We start from the raw sequence: 14,871 nt of genomic DNA, 5'->3' as shown, positions 1-14,871 counted from the left end.
AGGTATGATTTACAAATGCCATGATCTCGAATTCAAATAACTGAATGGACTTCATGCTGAATTCAAAATTTTTTAAACCACCTTAAGTTGAATTCAAATGTATGCTAGTTCCTAGCTAGCTATTTAGAATGTACATTGTGTAACTTTTGTATGTATATTGTGCTTTACATACACAACATGAACTATACTCACATTTATATTCGAATTGCTAAAGCGATGCATTGTCTGGAGTTCAAAATACTGACTCTATGGATCAATTATGTCAAATAATAACATAGACATGCTCAAATTCGATAGAATATATATGTATGACGGATCAATGACCATTCATTACCTCCTCACACACACACTAACTTTCTCTCTCACACATACGGGCACGCGATGTATATCCATCAGGGGTCTCTCACACATGCTCACACACTCTCTCCCGAGGTGTCTTTCTCGCACACATGCTCTCGATATCACCCTCCCTACCTCTCGCAACCATTTATGACTGTTTTCACTAACCTTTATCACAAGAACTCTTCCTCTCACACGCATACGCATGCATAATCCCCATTGACCCTTTCTCTATACATAGACCTACCTACGTGTCTCCCGCACACACATTATCTTTAGGCCTATCCCACATGAATTGTCTCCACCTCTCTTCCTAATTGACGAATATGATTCCAGTAGAGCATTCTGTAGGATGCCCCTTAAAGTTAGGTTGATGAATGGTAATATCAGTGACAAGGGGTTACCTTGGTCTGAGGACCTAGGGTTACAAATCCTAGCCGGCTTTGTGAGTGGACACAGAGTCCTTCGTGGCTCTGGTATCTTTGTCTTGTACAACTAATCCTCCATGGGTCTCCCTGAATGCGCCACGGGCCGGCCAATGTGGCCCAGGACAGAACCGACCCAAGGGCCTCACCTCGGCCCACTAGACCTCACGCGGTGACACACCCTCTGCCCCTAGGTCTCGTCATCTTCTCACACCCACACATACCAACACAGACACCACACAAACTATTTATCCTCATGCCTCTATATATCTCCCTCCCCCTTCCATGTACACACTCAAGGGCATCTCCTAGACCTCTCTCATTTCTCGTGATATCTCTCACATGTCCCCCCTGGCCCCTGTACCCATGCCTCTATCGAATACGTACACATACCCTCTCTAGGCCCTACCAAATACGTCAACTACACATTCACACATGTTACATCTTATCATGTTCCCCATCTCTACTCCTATAAAAGACTCAGTTGGTGATGATGGTGTGTCTACCATTCATCATTTCTGACCATTAGATCTGCATCTAACGGTTGTGAGGTAAGTTGTGGCATTTTTGCAACAATAGCCCACTTCTCTGCTCCAATTAGCAGACAATCTCAACTCCTATAAAGACTCAGTTGGTGATGCTGGTGTGTATGCCATCCATCATTTCTGACCATTAGATCTGCATCTAACGGTTGTGAGGTAAGTTGTGGCATTTTTGCAAGAATAGCCCACTTCTATGCTCTAATTTGCAGAAAACCCCTTTTTATCTTGAAAGAAACCACATCCCACCCTCACCTCATCAAAACAGCCTGAGAAATATATTTTGAGTGAAACATAATATATTTTTAGTGGTATATGTATATCAAAACAAGAGTGTTTTCTTTCAAGTTTGTGAACAAGTACTATTCTACTTTGGATCCGTTGCAAAGCACATGCACATTGCTAGTTGATCTAAAAAGCCCTCTCTTCACGTTTACTTCGCATACAACATTCCTTTTAATAAAACCACACAAAGTGTGGCCAAAATTTTATTTTAGAATTTCTACATATATACAACATTACAAAGTTATATGGAGTATGAAAGTTAATTTGCATTGCATGGTGCACCCAATGATATTTATTCCGCATGGTGAATTTTTATATTTTTATACTATATATAAAGTTAGTCATAATAAAGAGAAACGAAGAGCATCTCTCTGCCCATCGCATCGACCCCCTCTACGCCCCTTTCATGTATGAACACAAACTATCTCTAGGTCCTCTAAAAGTAAGCCCCCGGCACATTCACGCATATTTCATCTTTCTCTCGCGATATATACAACGACGATCACTGTATTTGAAGCGAAAGAACGATTCGTAGATTGGACTTCAGAATCCACTCATTACGGTCACCATTTACATTTTGTGGTTATTATACAGTAACGGGCTCACCGTACAGCTCTGTATTTGTTCAAGACACGACCAGTTGACCAGTTAAACGCTCCACATGGCACCTCTAGTATTGCATCACATTATCTCACTACCATTGGGCCCACCTGTCAGCGTGTATAAGAATGAAAACAAACAATAAAAAATATTGGACGGTGGGTATTCGAAGTCATGACCGTGGGCACAGCGGACAAGGTGTCCTTGTATTGGTATGTTGAGCTATCTGTTTTAACACACAAGAGCTGGTGTGGTGATTATACACACATGCATGCATGCACACGAACTGCATGCATGCAACAGTCACACATACACACGCAGCCACGCACGCACACACAACACACACACACACATGCCTACACCACATGACCAACACACACGCTCACGCTCAAGTGCTCAACCTACACGTGCATGCGCACACATCAGGCCCTGACAAACACATACACAACCACCTGCATAAATTTGTATTTATCTTACTTTTTTCCTCTACGAACTGACAGGTGGGACCCACAAGTAACGTGGTCAATTTAACCAGTCAACATAGTGCCACGCAAACTGTTTGACCGGTCAACAGAGTGCAATCCGATGCTGAATTGTGAGCAAGTGACCATATAATCACCGCAAAACGTATATAGTGATCGTAATGAGCGTATTCTAAAGTCCAGTGACCGTATTACGCTTTTTTCTTGAAATACAGTGACCGCCAGTGTATTTATCTCTTCTCTCACTCGCTCTGTGGAGCCGATTAGGCCAACATGCCAGTGTCTAAATTGGCGCATGCGACCCCATTATTGATGTACTGGTTTCATAAGAGCGAACAAGCATTCACGTCTATCCTACAAACTGTAGATATGAGTTACAAATGCTATGAAGACGAATACACATATTTGAATCCACTTTATGCCCAATTTCTCTATGTAGGCCCTCCAACAATACATCTCTACACGTTCTCGCATGTCACATCTAACAACTATGCAATACAACACTACTACACTCTATCACAATAAATCATATGTGTTTTTAGTTTTACTAGATCTCATATTTTTACTTAATTATTCAGTTTGCATACATTAAAATTGCCTTTGAAATATATGGCTAGTATCATCTAGTGATATGAAAGGTCAGACTACACACACACACACACACACACACACACACACACACACACTCAAAAGGGCCCATTACATATTCAAGCATTTCACATCTTTCTCTCGCTCTCTATGTCAAATCGACTATGCCAAACTACCCTGTCTACCGCGCTAGAAAAATCCTGCCCTCGCCTGTCTAATTGGGTTTGCATCGATGGATCGTGCAAAACATCAAAACTAAACTAGTACTATAATACAAGTAACAATTCACTAGGCTGCCATGTCGTGTACTCCTCCGTCGTAAGAGTGGAGCGCTCGCTTTCATAAAATGTTCTAATCCCTTCCGCCGACATGTGGGACATCAAGCAACCGGGTCCATGTGCCATACCGAAATAATAGTGTAGAGCTGTAGGGGTGAAGCACCCCGGTCATGGCACCGACGTAGTAATGAGCAATGAGGCATCAAATCACAAATCTGCACCTTTCCTGTAGTTAGAGCAAGATTAATGACATAGCCGGCTGCTAGCTCTATCTTTGTGCCATCTCACTTATAGCCAACCTAAAAACCCATTCATATAATAGTTGTTGGCTCTATACACTATGTAGTTAATGCTGGACCCCACTTTCTTCTCTCAAAAAGTGCATTGGAGCTTGTGCTGTAGCTGGCTACAAGTTTACAACACACCCCTCTTCTCTCTCCTCTCCTCTCTCCTCCACATCATCATAAATCTGAGGTAGCAACCCTTATAGCCCGCTTATGTCACCCTATTATACTTGATCTTAAGTTGGAGGGGTGAAGTGATGCTAAAAGAAGAAGTTGGAGGGACGAAGCAACCATCATTTCACTCATTACTGAATCTGCTTCTCCCTCATATTATTCAAGTTAACCACGTATTGCTTCTGCCATTGTTCTGCCTCATGTGGGACACGCATCGGAATCATTGACACGTGGGACCGCATGTTAGCAAACTTCCAGGCCAACATCCTATAAAAATAAGAAACCTCCCCCGCCTTCCGCGCGGAAAAATACCTCCTTTTTACTAATCTTTATATAAATTTTAGATCAATATAATCGAGATTTGTATAGCACACAGGAGCAAAACCAAGTGGTACGGTTAAGGGCATCCACAATGTGCAGTCAGATGTGAAAATAGCTTTTGGCATCGATGGGAACCATTGTGGAGGGTGCTACCAAAGCTAAAAAGAAGGAACCGAAGCTCCCTAATTGATAAGGAACCGAAGCTCCCTAATTGATTGATTAAAGGAATATAAAAATGCAACCTCTCTCCTCTTTCTCCCGTGCTTGGACACATGTATAGTATAGAGCATAGAGTCTACTACCCTGTCCCTTCTATCACAAATCAAAAATCAATGAGGCATCAAATCACAAAGCACGGATGAAGCAACCATCGATTCACTCTTCCTGACTCCACTTCTCCATCGTCTTCTTCGAGTACCACCTTTACCGCACTAAGCCGGACGGACGACGCTATTGTGTAGTAGTACATTTACGCCTCCTTTGGTTCAACAGACTTCCTGGATGCAAAGAAGGTGGTTTCCTCGGCTTGCCGGTGGCACTTGCGAAAGACTTACCCCTCAATGGTGTGCTCCATTGAACGCACTTCACCAAAGCCACAATGTTCGAGACATCGTCGACGTCACCGCAATGGGGAAGGAAGTCAAATAGTTACTACCTCCATTTTTTTGTTTACAAGGCCAGTATCAAAATTAGAATTTTGCAGAAGGCCACTAACACTAATTGAGGCAAAATTGATGCGGTTTGCCTCGTGCTAGCAACCAAGGACATTATTATACCCTTGCATGCATGCAAAAGTGAGAAGGTTGGTTTGCATGGCGCTGCATTAATCAAGCAATGAGGAGTGAGATGGTTAGCCCTTTGGGCTTGGAGAAAAAAATACTCATTAATTTACATGTCAAACGAGGATTTGTATCGATCAATCCCGTGAAGGAAAAGCCCGCCTTTCTTTTTTGACACAAGTAGTATGTACTTGTATCCTATTTGGGTCTAGGCCGCATTGGCATACTATCATGCCCGATATGCGGCCCTATCCTAAAGGAACTTGAAGGTCCCACCAAGGATAGAAGCGCATATTGGAGACGCTTTTGCAAGGTGGATATCATTACATCGTACCATTACATAATAGCTGGGATACATACAAAGGCATACAAATGCCACATGAATACGTCAAACATCATACATGAAAACAACATCCGACTATGGATGAAACACAAATAGAAGCTCAAGCGACATGCACCCTGCTAGCCCAGGCTGCTGACCAGGAACCTAACCCAAGATCGACAAAGGAGAAGAAGAACTCCAAAACAAGTAAACATCGCTCTCACATCATGATCATCACATTACCTGTACCTGCAACTGTTGTTGTTGTAATCTGTGAGCCACGAGGACTTAGCAATCCCATTACCATGGGTGTCAAGACTAGCAAAGCTTTATGGGTATGGAAGGGATAAGTGGTGAGGTTGCAGCAAGAAGCATGTATGGTGGCTAAGTTACGAGTACAAGAGTAAGATGAGAAACTACGCAAACAGTCACAAACTAGTAATGATCAAGAAGTGATCCTGAACTACTTACGTTCAAACATAACCCCACCGTGTTCTCCTCTCGAACTTCCTCGAAAAGAGACAATCACGATTACGCACGCGGTTGGTGTATCTTAATTGAGTTTACTTCAAGTTCACTACAACCGGATATTAACAAATTCCCATCTGCCACATAACCACGGGCACGGCTCTCGAAAGTTTAAACCCTGTAGTTGTGTCCCAACTTAGCCCATGACAAGCTCACGATCTGCTCCATCGCGGGACCCTTCGATCAGACTCAGAATCCCGGTGCACAAGACATTTCGACAATGGTAAAACAAGTCCAGCAAGACCTCCCGGCATGCCGATGCCCTAATAGTAGCCACGCGTATCTTGTCTTAGGCCACGACCGGATGAACACTACGTACGACAACCAAATACCCCAAGTTGCCTAGTGGCGGCACCACAATTGGATCTGTTTTGGACCAACACTCATGAGGAGCACTGGCCCGGGGGGGGGGGTTGATTAAGTCCTCGGGGTCCGGAAAGTCCCTATGCAAGTTTTAGTTGTTATTAGGCAAATGGTAAAACCAATGTTGGGCCTTGCTGGAAGAGTTTTATTCAAAGTGAACTATCAAGAGGGGCCCATAAACCCTCATCGTGTTAGGGACACAAAATCAAGGAACATAACACCGATATGATGGAAACTAAGGCGGCAAGAGTGGAACAAAACACAAGTATATATGTGCATTAATTAAATAAGAGATATTGTGATATCCCATGATATTTATGATATCCATGTCCCAACATGGAACAAACTGCAACTGCACCTGCAACTAGCAATGCTATAAGAAGGGCTGAGCAAAGCGGTAACATAGCCAAACAACAGTTTGCTAGGAAGGGTAAAAATCTTAGAGGCTATCATGGCAATTTGGGAGGCTTGATAAAAAAGTGGTAGGTAGCGTGACATAGCGATAGCATCGAGACAACTAGCATAGCAAAGATAGTAGTGAGATCCAAGGTGACGGTCACTTGGCTAAAATCCCGCTAGGAAGAAGAACGAGTCCATGAAGAATACGATCCCACATAGTCGAATGAATCCTCACAATCGCAATGAAACAGGAACTATCGAGAAGGAGCACAACCAGAAAGAAGCAAACAACATGGTAAACAGAAAACACATAAACATGACGTGATGCTCATCCAAGTATGATGCAGGAAAAGGCTACATGATGCTACTCATGGCAAGAGAGGATGCATACAAGAACATCACATCAAGGCAAGTTTAAATGAGGCCGGAAACAACATATAACAATTCTGGTAAGTCTCCATATGCAAATTTCGAAATTGGTTCACATCTGAACGAAACATTATGTTAAAGTTGTTAAACATCAAGTTAAAGTGCACCAAGATGATCTACGCGTCTTTCTAGTCAAGTTACATATAAGGTTCATTTAATTCGGAGCTACAACCTAGAAGATATGAGCAAAACAAGTTAAACATGGCATTGATGCAAATGCAAGAAAAACAACATCACAAACACTCCAAAACAAGGATGCAACAAGGTAACATGAAACTACATGCAAAACGAGGCAAGTTTCAAGTAGAGCATGCTCCAAACGGAGCCACGGTTCAACACATACACTCAATACAAGTTTCAAACACAATCTGCCTAAAACAGCAACTAGGCACTTTGCAATCAAGGAAACTACATGCTACAGAAAACATATGGACACAAACTTGATATGCACTCAAATACAGATTACATGCTTCAGTTAACATCAAGGTTCAAGTTCATAGGCATCAAGATTAATCCATTATGATCAATGCAAAAAGCAACTTTATAACACAGATTATGACAGTGAAAAACATGGCATACATGTGAGCAGAAAATAACATGTTGACATGTTTGAGGCATGAAACAATGATGTTACAGTGCAAGATCATGGCAACAAGAGCATGGCATTAAAGTACAGGTCATATACATGGCAAAACATGATTACTAAGCATCTCCATATAACCTCTAGATCAATGGCATTCATCAAGACAAGATTGCAAGTCAAAATAGATTCTCAGACTTGGTGAAAATAGAGCAAGGCTGAAAACAGATCCATGATGCATACTTTGAGACAACAAAAGTATATGCTACAGGAACAGTACATGTCATCAAAGGGCATAGCAAGCATGTACAGGTAGAGAACTACAAATCATGATCACTGAGCTACTGCTAGAAACCACTAGAACATGCTCAAAACATCATGGCAAAAATGCAAACGATAACAGTTTCACAAACTTGGTGGAATTTAGTAAACATGGCACAAACATCAACAAGTAGACATGTTTGCAAGCTTGGTTAACTCAACACAAAGCATATTTGTACATCTACTCGTGGCAAGAGCATGGTCATAGGATGCATATAACACTAGCTATTCACATGGCAAGAATGAACTTACTGTTAAAAGACTAATAGCAACATTATTTAGCAACTTTAGAACATGGTAAAAACAAGCTACATCAGGCCATAATTTCAAAAAAGGGCATGGATGGATAGAGCATAACAAGTTATACAAAACATCCTTACTGAGCATCTCCAGATTATGCATGGATTCACTTGTAGCATCAAGTTAACATGGCAACATAATGTAGCAGATTCAGACAGCAGAAATCATCAAGTCACTAAAATCAGCAACAGCAAGTACCCTACTTTGCATGCTTGTTCTAGTCACCACAGGGCACATAAAAATACATGGATTTCACCACTCTAAAGATGGCATGAATATGCTCCTAAAACATGTGGACGTGATGCTCAAAAGATAATCACACAAAATGCTATGAAAAAGACAAATCAGCAAGTTATGATGACTTCCAGCAGATTATAACATTTAGCACTTCGGCAATGATGATTAAGGCATCAATATGAATAGAAACATGCAAGTAAACTGCACCACCATATAGAGCATTCAGATATGAACAATTTGACATATTATACACTTCAAACGGGTAATCATGACAAAGTTACATGCCTCACAAATATGCAACATGATATGGTAAATCACGGACTTGGCCGTTTTGCTGGACTGAAAAACAGAGCGCTATCTAACTAAAACACGCACAGGGCATAAGATAGAGGCACGGGGTGAACTGGGCCAAGGGCTCACTGGAGTGGGTCGTGGCCCAGGGTGCGGTCTGGCTAGGCGGAGGCGGAGCTAGGCTGGGGTTTGGCCTCGCGCAGGACACGGCCCACGGAGATGCATGCGACGGCAGCGTGGTCAATGCCAGCGGGCGCTGAGATCGTCCACCTCCCGTGGAAGAAGAAGACTGACAGTGGCAGGGGTCTCTCCGTTGTCGGTGGCGAGCGCTGAGGCTGGGAATGGGTGCGGGGAAGGGAGCGGACGCCGGATCTGGCGTGGAGGTCAGCCGGCGGTGAGCGGCATGGACGGCGGCGGCTCCTAGCGGCGGCTGTGTCCTGTGAGGGAGAGAGAAGGTGAGAGAACGAGGAGAAATAAGGACGGGAAGGATAGGGGCGGCGAGGCATGGCCTGGGGGTGGGGGTGGAGGTGGTCACCAACGGAGACTCCGGCGCGGCCCCGTTGGCCGGAGCAGCGATGCACAGGCAGCAGGGTCGATCTGGATCGGGAGCTCCTCTCCCGATCGGGATCGCTCGGGGCGAGCAGGCCCGGGCGCCTACGGGGGCCCGGCCGGGCCGGCCTCGGGCCCAGGTGGGCCTGGCGGCGCGAGGAGAGAGAGAAGGGCAACGTGGCGGCTAGGGACTGGACCGGGCCCGGTGGCGGATGTGTCCGGCGCGGGTGGACATGTCTGGCAGCACGATGAGGAAGAGGACTAAAGTTTGATCCGGATTTCTAGAGGGGGAGGCTTATTTATAGGTAGAGGGAGCTAGGAGAGGGCTATTGAGGAGCGTTCACCCCCATGATCGTGATCCAACAGCGAATAGCATGAAGGGGGTTTAGACGGGCTAGTGGGCTGTTGTGGAGGGGTGCTGGGCTGCAAAGAGAAAGAGGTCCGGTGGTTAACGCGGTTAACCTTTGGGGCATCAAACGACCTCCAAATGGAATGAAATTTGACAGGTGGCCTACCGGTGATATAGCAAGAGCACTCGATAAATCTCGGCCCATTGCGAGAACGTTTTTCTCCCGCTCAAGAAACAATATCTGGATGGTGCGACGGGTGCGTGTGTGAGTGTCGGATTCCGAAACAGACAACGGAGAAAATGACCGGATGCAAGTTTTGAAAACATGAGGATGCAATGCACATGATGACATGGCAAAGAGCAACACGCAAGGGAATGACATGGCAATGACGGTGAATAACTGGAAAACACCTGGCGCATCGGTCTCGGGGCATTACACATACTTTGCCAAACATTTCTTCCAAGCTTGCCTAAAGTTTTTCAAAATGAAAACGAGGTAGACTTGTGCACGGCTGCCGCGGTCGCACCACACCCTCACATGGTCGCTCCTGCACGCCACAAACCCAACCAAGGGAACACACCCTCACTGGCACGTGCTACCGCATGTGATCAAACCAAACTCAGCCATCCTACCGGTGACACATAATTTTCGTTCATACAGTATGTTTATCTAACTGCATGTTGGGGAAGATCCGTGCAGCCCGTGCGGTGGTCTATTGTGGAGGAAGAAGAGGTGAGGAAGAATAAGGGTTAGGAGACGTAGGATATTCATCCAACCGCCTCAAATGGTCGACTGACCCAAATGATGAAAGTTAGGCGACTTGCATAAATATATCTTTTTACACAGCAAAAGATCCCAAAAACAACAACATAAAGAAAAGCTATCCTTGCTCATGGAAAGAGCTGGCCTCGTCGTCTTTGGCTGCCGGCACAAACCAGCCATAGATGCCGACGTGTGTCTCCGCACTGTGGTTGTCCTTAGCCTCCAGCTACTCATTCGCGTGGAGCATGCGGGTGCTCTGCACGGATGCGAGCACCGCTCGATTCACATCCACGACGTTCGATTCCGCCTGCAGGAGGGCCTCGATGGCAGCCGCATCCGCGCACCACACGTCAAGTCGAGCCTCCACCGCTGGTTCAAGTCCAGGATATTCGGTTCCACCTGCAAGAGGGCCTCGATGGCAGTGACATCCGCGCGCTCCGCATCAAGTTGAGCCTCCGCCACCTGGTTCACGTCCACGACATCCGGTTCCGTCTGCAGGAGGGCCTCGATGGCAACGGCATCTACGCACTCCACGTCGAATTGATCCTCCACCTCCCGGTCCTCCTTTAGGATTGCCAGGTTGAACCGCTGGTCCTCCTGCACCATGGGGGACCCGGACGCTGGCACGAAGTCAAGGTCCGTCGTCTCATATGCATCGGGGGCCTTCTGCGCTACGACCTCCGCCATGAACATTGGATCGGCTTCCTCCTCCTTGGAGCTTGGCTCTAGAGAACTCAGGGATTGGCCCGCCGCAAAGCAAGCTTGGGAATGGAGGTCTGTGGCACCGACCGCCACCCCGATTTTTGCGCGGCGCTCCGGCGTCAGCATCTTGTCGTACATGATCTTGCAATGCACCATGGCTTTCCGGTGAACTAGGGGACCACTGATGTGGGCTAGGGGATTGAAAGATGGGGGAATGGGCTGGAGAGGAGGTGTGGTTTTGGGGAATTGGTGACCGCCGGCAAGTAGCTGGCGTAGTCCAAGCAGCAAAGGTTCTGGTGTGAATAATGGTTCCGGTGACGACAGGTCAACTGGTTTTGACTATGCAGATTTTGCAAAAGCCGGACGGCTGGAGCCTGGAGAGTTGTGGGGTGGGATGGGACCAAAGTTTCAGAGTTTCGTGTGGCAGACGTCCAGACCTCCCCACTATTCCTGTAGACGACGAGGTGGTGACTTCATAAATCTCAAGATGACTACCAAGATGCTCGTGCATTTCATGGAACATCATGATGCATTTTTTACAAAACACCTGTTGTGATTAACCCATGCAGGAGTAGTCCCATGTGTAAAAACTAATGATATCTCGAGAATTTCATCGAAAAAATGGTATCTCGAGATTTTCATCGAAAAATGATATCTCGAGAAAGATGAGAGATAAGGTGAGGAGGAGTGGTGCACGGTGGTGATTGGTGCTCGGACTGAGCGGAGGCATCGATATGGACGACGCCAGCAGCGGCCATGATGCCAGATTGTTCTAGAGGATTCCTTTTTTAATTGCTCAATAATGAGGTTGTGGGAGATAAGGATGAACGAGGGAAGGCTGTATCTGCAAATATGGAGAGAGGTGCGGGTATATTTTTGCAAAATTACCGTAGTTTACTTTCTATCCGTCAGATATAGATCGGACGGTCTATATTGCAAGAAGGCAGGCACACCATCATCACCAATGGGTATCTTTTTGCAAAATTGTCATAGTTTGCTTTCTATTCATCAGATATAGATCAGACGGCCTATATTGCAATATGGCGGGCACACCATCATCACCATGGTGATGGTGTGCCTGCCATCCTGCAATATAGACCATCCGATCTATATCTGATGGATAGAAAGCAAACTATGGAAATTTTGCAAAAAATGATGGCGTGCCTGCCATCTTGCAATATAGACCGTCCGATCTAATCTGACGGATAGAAAGCAAACTATGGCAATTTTGCAAAAAGATACCCGCACCTCTCTCCACATCTAAAGATAAGGCCTTGCCTTGTTCATCTTCGCCTCCCACGAGAAAACAACTCGTATAAATGCATCTTGACGTTCCATGCAACGCACAGGAATCTTGCTAGTAAGAGTAGAGAGTAGAGATATGACAGCTCAGTCTCTCAAAGGTGCTCATAGAGGTAGGGTGTGCAAGTGTGCATTCATAGGGGTGAGTGTATGCACGCATGTATGAGCACTTGCGTCTGTATTGTGTTCAAAAAAGGAGTACTCGAAGTATGAAAGTTCATAAGGAACGGACGATGTACATCACTCTTGTTGCGTTCGCGATGCACCTCGGCATGGTGGACCCTGCACATCACTCACCGGATGGAACACGCTTCGTCTTGCATTTTGGCTCACTTGTGGGACTGCAGATGAGAGCAAACCAACGTCCCTCCCCCGCCCGCGTCATTTACTACTATACTAGAAGAGAGATGTCGGTCGAGTGTTAATGAGGCCATACTGATGCTCGAATTTGTCCTGGAAAATAAGGAAACCGACATGTGGGGCACACGTGTCGGGATGACGTGGCTCAGATTAGTCCAATAGAGGAGCTGGCCCACGACCTCCTCGCCACCGGCAACAGTTCGTGTGGATCGTGGGGGCCAGCAACATGGCGCAGCTCCTGCACTACCTCTGGACACGGTGACCGCAGTGAGCGACACACTCATCATCGCTGGACACGCTTGGATTCAGGGCGCCGAGGGTGGTGCTACCATTGTGGCACGACCAACAGATCAACACCCGGCTCGTCGAGGATGCATGGGGCACCGAAGTGCGCGCGTGCCGCGCTGCGTTCGCGAAGTGTTCTAGCGCGGCCAACTACATCTCGAGGACCTGAGACCATACCGTGTTGTCTTGCTTTTCCAACGACATGTGGGGATCGCATGTGAGCAAAGGGCATCTCCAACGTTGCCACAACCGCAGCTGACTACGCTGGCACACCAAAAACCCTCGTCCCTCGCGCCATCGCACGCATGCGTTCCCATCTGGCACCAGCTGCCCGCATTCATGCTGTCCGTTCATATGCTGTCATTAAGGAGGCTTGCTGCCCGAGGAACCAACTCCGGTGACTTATTGACGCACCCGGACGGTTGGCCTCACCAGGATGCGCTACTTAAAGCGGCAACTCCTAGCTAATTAAACTCCACACCATAGCGCATCCTCCTACCTGGCACCACATCCACCATGATCGCGAGCGGGAACGCTCTGCAGGAGAGCTTGTCTTTGGGGATGAAGCTCGAGGTCGCCACCCTTGCTCAACTCCTTGCTCGCAATGCTAGTCGGACATGGATGGTGACGGGAGCACCGTCAGCCATGCGTCCTACTTGCCGTTGTCCAACGTTCGATGGTGCATGTAGCAGGTGAAGCGACGGACCGTCCATGTTCATCATCATCTACCTCATGTCCACTGGCACCGCCGAGGTTGAGGACTCCTCCGTGGATGAGTAGGGCATGGGAGGCGGCAGGGCATGGTGTGCCAACTGGCCGGTCCGTCTCCCGTGTTCTACTCTTCCTCGCTAGAGACCGCACCTTCACTTCACGGGTCTTGAACCCCGCCCCGTACATGGAGACGGCAGATGGAGGACGTCGGTCGCTGCCGTAGAATAGGTTTAGGGTAGGGTTTATTTTCTTTTTCTATCCTATAAAAGTTCAAAATGTAATGAAAATCAGTCGTGTTTGCATGAATCTTGTCCGGTGTATATGAACTTTCACAATAATATTAAGATATATTGTATGAAAATATATGGAATGATAATTCACTATTGTGTGTGTAAACTTGGTATAAGTTTAGAAGGTTTGAACCGAGACAAATCTAACATGCGAACTAAATAAACACATAGGGTCTACATACACAATTTATCTTAGGCACTCCAATAGTACGTCCACTACACATTCACGCATTTCACATCTTTCTACATCTACGGGAACCTACGAAAAGGTTAACATAAATTGCCTCTCTCCCCCTTTGATTTTCATGGTGGTGGGCCCCTCCCTCCCCCCAATCTCCAATCAAGAGCCCACACGTTTCAAATTACATTAATTATGTAACTGGGATTATGTAGGTGTAGCATTACTCGTCCTAAAAAAACAACTAAACCAACCTCCCAGCATATCGCACGGGAAAAGACCCGGATGCGCCGTTTTAGTCAGGATTACCGAATTACTAGTAGTATCGATGGATCGCGCGAAGCACCAAGTTTAAAAGGAAAAGGTGGTACACTCACAGCACGCCTGTCGCGGTCGCATTGCACCCCTCACACGGTCGGTCCTGCACACGACTCACCCAAATGGAACGCGCTTCGACTTGCCTCTTCACTAACACGTGGGACCGCATTTGGAGAAACCGACCATGCACCAAACTCCCC

The sequence above is a fragment of the Triticum dicoccoides genome, chromosome 7B, assembly GCF_002162155.2.
Source record: "Triticum dicoccoides isolate Atlit2015 ecotype Zavitan chromosome 7B, WEW_v2.0, whole genome shotgun sequence".
Lineage (NCBI taxonomy): Eukaryota > Viridiplantae > Streptophyta > Magnoliopsida > Poales > Poaceae > Triticum > Triticum dicoccoides.
Note: the sequence above shows the minus strand (reverse complement) of the source record.